We start from the raw sequence: 5,185 nt of genomic DNA, 5'->3' as shown, positions 1-5,185 counted from the left end.
TTACTCCATCCTCCTTTTCTTTAGAAGATTATGATTAATATGAACAATAAAATCATAAAATTACATTTCCTACACCTCTCATTAGGTTAATCACATTTGAGAAAAAAAGGTGAAATTCTTAAGGACACTTTTCATTCTGGGTTAATAGAAGGGCTGTAAGATAAACATCTTGATTTTTTTAAAGAGCAGAACTTCAAACTGTTTGCTGCTCATGCCTATGATTAACAGTTCATCCAGCCTCAGTGTTAAAAAAAAAAAAAATTAGCCCTGGCTGGCTTGGTTCAGTGGATAGAATGTTGGCCTGTGAGCTGAAGGGTCCCGGGTTCGATTCCCAAGGGCGCAGCATGCCCGGGTTTCGGGCTCCATCCCCAGTGGGGGGCGTGCAGGAGGCAGCTGATCAATGTTTCCCTTTCATCATTGATGTTTCTATCTCTCTCTCCCTCCCCCTTTCTCTCTGAAATCAATAAAAATATATTTTTAAAAAATTAGCATGGCTGGTGGGTGCTGGGAGGTGACTGAAAATCACACTAGTCTTAGAGCTGGCTTGTCCTGCCATCAGCCCTCTGCTTTGACTGAGATATGGATGGAATGGGGCCAAGGTCTCCATGTTTTGAAGTTTCTATTTTATCTTCGACCCTTGTCCTGCGGGTTGGTTCTTTATCTCTAAGGACACAGATATTATAGGCAGTGAAGTCTGATAAATTTGCCTGAACAGTCTTTTTGCAGTTTTCAAGTAAGACCAGGGTGGTGAAAACTTGCCAGTGGTCCGGACTGAGATGGGCATGTAGCTACGGGGCTATGTTTGGTAAGTCACTCCATTTGGAGTTTCTGCGTTTCAGCAAAATGAAGCTTTTTGGTATAGTGATACAGTGGAGAAAGTGCAGCTTTTAGAGTAAAAGAGACCAGTGAAAAAGACCATGGTTTGAATTTCATCTCCATATGTTTCTCATATTTCTCATGTACAGAATGTTCAAAGAAAAAAACATTTTAAAGCATTTAGTGCAGAGGCTGGCACACAACCAAGTGCTCAATATATAGTAGCCACTCTTATGATCAAAATGAGGAAGTTACAAGCAGAAAAATAGGCAATGGCGATGGATCAGTAATGCACTGGATAAGAAATACAACTGGCCAGGAAGCATATACACAGCCTCATTTGTAATTCGGAAAATATAAGTTAAATAATGTGTACTATTGTTTTTGCTCATCAAAGTGGCAAAAAGTGAAAATATACATAATATCCATGGTTGGTGAACATTTAAGCAAATAGTCATTCTCCTATACTGTTCACAAAGCCTCTTCTGAGGTAAGTTTGGTAGTATCTATTAAATTTTAAATGTGTTACTCTTTAACTCAGCAATTTTGTTTCCTGGAATCTGTTAAACACAAATATACACGAGTGTACAAGCATTTATTACACTACTGTTTTTAATATAGAAAACTGGCAAAAACTTAAATTTACTAATATAGACATATTTTTATGGAATATTATTTGTAAAAAGCACATTATAGAACATTATAGTATGATCCTTTCTATATTAAGAAAAATAATTGTGAGTGTGTGCATTTTATAATTGTGTGAAAAGAGGTGTGGGAGGATATCCTCTATAATAAAAGGCTAATATGCAAATCGACCAAATGGCAGAATGACCAGTCGCTATGACACGCACTGACCACCAGGGGGCAGACGCTCAATGCAGGAGCTGCCCCCTGGTGGTCAGTGCGCCAGAAGCTGGGCTCACGCTGGTGCCTCTCCCACCTCTGCAGCAGTGCTAAGGATGTCTAGCTGTCAGCTAAGGCCCGCTCCCCATCAGTCAGAGATCCCCCGAGGGCTCCCGGACTGTGAGAGGGCGCAGGCTGGGCTGAGGGGACCCCCCTTCCCAGAGTGCATGATTTTTGTGCACCAGGCCTCTAGTATCTCATAAAGTTTAGCTTTAGTAAAGGGAGTAAGATTACAGGGTAAAGAGAGAGTTTTGCTTTTTATTCTTTAGTCTTCTACATTTTTTGAATTTTCCTGATGACTATATATTATTTTTGTACAGCGGTTCCTCAAATAATATCATTTTGCTCAATGTCATTTTATAACATTGATGAGAAAAAAATGGATTCCCACTGGGGCCACTGTGTGTGTAGAGCATGCAGGTCTCTCCATGTCTGCATGGTTTTTCTCTGGGTACTCCAATTTCCTTCCACATCCCAAAGATATGCACATGAGGTGAACTGGCATGTCCGCATTGTCCCCGTCTGATTGAGTGGGGTCTGTGTGTGAGTGGCCCTGCAATGCAAGGTATCCTGTCCAGGGTGGGTTCCCACCTTGCACCCTGATCTGCCGGGACAGGCTCCGACCACTCGTGACCTTAAACTGCAATAGCAGGTTGGAAAATAATGATTCTACTTGTTTTTATTAATCTTTCTTAAATGATTGTATAACTCACATTTATTTCAGTATTTAATATTAGAAGGTTTTTGGGTCTTTATTTAGAAGTTTGGTGATGTTTTTGTGACCAGAAATAGCCATAGGAACTTAACTCTTGTTAATGTCAACTAGTCTATGGTAAAATTGGTTTCATTATGCATAATTTTTCTTAAAGAACCTATTGATGATGTTACTAGTAAGTGAGGACTTAATATATATGAAATTAAATTATAAAGGGTGGTGGTATAAATGAGACATCTCTCAACCCCTCTCTGAGTACTTATTTATGGTAGGTTCAACATAATAGCTGGGTAGAGCCAAGCATGTCTTAGGTCCGGAAGGGCAGGAAGAGCTCGTATGTAAGAAGCAAAACTTCCTCTTCATGGTTTGCGGCTTGGATTGTTGGACCAGTGAACCCAAGTGACCCTTCTGAAGATGGCAGGACTGCCTGGGAGCAAGAGAGAGGTATTTCGGTAGCCGTCTGTCTACCCAAAGTGCTCTGTTAAAAAAAAAAATATTAAAGCAAGGTCCTGGACTTCTTTGGAAGGGTCAAGGTGAACTCAGAGTTGCAGTTTCTCAGAATCTAAGACTCCTGATATCTCTTTGTTTCCTCTGGAGTCAGCATGTCTGATTTTATCAGACAGGCCAGATTCCTAATAATGAAATTCCGCTTTAGGTCTCAGGGAGCTTTCTTGGATTACAGGTGCCCACCAACTTCTCTGGAGTTTGCACATTCCGCTCCTACCACTGTGTATAACATCTGGGTGAGAAAACAGACACAACCTCTTATTTAAGATAGGGATAGGCTGAAAGAAGGGAAATCCTGTTTTCCTGTTCAAGGGTAACTTGCTCCAACTCTGAAAAGAGATTACATGGAGTTAAGAAAAACATCACTCAGAACTTGCTGATTTTTAGATTGTATGCAGAGGGGAATGGCCCTACATTTCATCACATTGCTGATATTTTAACATTTAAAATTGGCAACAATATTTATACAAGAGTATGTAATGTATATACATAGCTTGAAGGATAATTCTGAAAAACGAATCCATGTATCCTCCACCCAGTTTGAGAAGCAGAACATTACAAAACCCCTGAAGGTCTGTGGTGGGGCTGCCAGCACTGTGGTGGGTGCAAGTTGTGCACTGCACAGAGGTCCTTGCCAAGGGGAGGGAGGTCTCCTTGGGTACAAAGATTATGTCTGCTGCTAGGCTGTGGGCTGTCATTTTCTAATTCATCTGCCCAGAGAATGGTCCTTTTTCTAGCTCCCACAGAAGCAACTTAGAAGCTGGTGCAGCCCTGTCTTGCGGTGTCCCACCAACGTGCCCCATACCTTCACTGGAACTAACAGTTATACTCAATTTTGGATTAATTATTCTCTCGTTTTTCTTTAGCACTTTAAACAATCTACTTCTCTCTTTTTTTTCCTAGAAATGCCATTTGTCATTGTATTATTATTATTTTTTTAATTGTTCTAACAAACTGCTACAAATGTAATGGCCTTAAAGCAACACACATTCATATTGAGGGGGGTGAGGCTATATGGTAAGTCTCTGTAGCTTCTCCTCATTTTTGCTGTGAACCTAAAACTGTTCTAAGTCTATTTTTTTCTTTTATTTATTGATTTGAGAGAGAGTGGAAGGAAGAGAGAGACTTCAATCTGTTGTTCCACTTATTTATGCATTCATTGGTTCCCTCTTGTATATGCTCTTATCAAACCTGCAACCTAGTGTATCAGGACAATATTCTAACTGACTGAACTCCCTAATGGGCTGGTCTATTTTTTAAAAAAGGCTTAAGTACTAGTATTAAGGGAATGTGGGAACTCTGAATACTCTTTTTGCAACTTTTCTGTAAATCTATAATTATTCCAAAACAACAACAACAACACAAATTTATGATCTCACAGTCTAATTTGGGTCTCACTGGGCTAAAATATGGGCTCTAGGGGAAAATCTAGGGGGCCTCCAGGGGAGACTCCATTTCCTTGCCCTTTTAGCTTCTGAAGGCTGTTTTTACAGAACTCTCCTCCTTTCACTGGGAGTCAAGGGTGTGGCTGAAAGTTACAACCCTCCAATCCTTTGGTCTTTCTGGCATCCGCCCCATCCTGAGGCTATCTAGGGGCCACGCCTTAAGTCACCTCTTTAGGTGTGATGGAAAGGGACTTGTTAGGAATAACAGAATATTCTGTGCTAGGGATCTGGGACAAAGACAAAATACATATAGCTTTAAAAATTTTTAAAAAAATATTTTGTATTGATTTTAGAGAGGAAGGGAGAGGGGGAGAGAGAGATAGATACATCAACGATGAGAGAGAAACATTGATGGCTACCTCCTGCATGCTCCCTACTGGGGATCGAGCCTGCAACCCCGGCACTTGCCCTTGAATGGAATTGAACCCAGGACCCTTCAGTCCACAGACCAATGCTCTATCCACTGAGCCAAACCAGTTAGGGCCATATTTCTTATTATATCACAACTAGAGGCCCGGTGCACAAAATTTTGTGCACTCGAGGGGGAGGGGGAGTCCCTCAGCCCAGCCTGTGCCCTCTCACAGTCTGGGACCCCTCAGGAGATAACGCCCTTCTGGCTTAGGCCTGCTCCCGGGTGGCAGAGGGCAGGCCCAATCCCTAGGTTCAGCCCCTGGTCGGGCTCAGAGCAGGGCCAATTGGGGAGTTGGGGCGCTGCCCCCTGTCATGCACAGAGCAGGGCGGATCGGGAGTTTGCGATGCCACCCTCAGTCACGCTCAGGGTAGGGCCGATTGGGGG

The 5,185-nt window shown here is 42.1% G+C and overlaps 1 long non-coding RNA gene across 1 annotated transcript in view; it reads left to right on the top strand.

Moving 5' to 3' along the window:
- The first annotated feature begins 550 nt into the window (after window positions 1-550).
- Window positions 551-5,185, top strand: part of LOC106723883 — a 12,788-nt gene continuing 8,153 nt past the window's right edge. The window contains exon 1 of the long non-coding RNA XR_001359622.1: window positions 551-805. This is a non-coding gene — a long non-coding RNA (uncharacterized LOC106723883). The remainder of the gene's footprint in view (window positions 806-5,185) is intronic.

This window comes from Myotis brandtii, unplaced genomic scaffold, assembly GCF_000412655.1.
Source record: "Myotis brandtii unplaced genomic scaffold, ASM41265v1 scaffold668, whole genome shotgun sequence".
Taxonomy (NCBI): Eukaryota; Metazoa; Chordata; class Mammalia; order Chiroptera; family Vespertilionidae; genus Myotis; species Myotis brandtii.
This window is presented reverse-complemented; position numbering and strand designations above follow the sequence as displayed.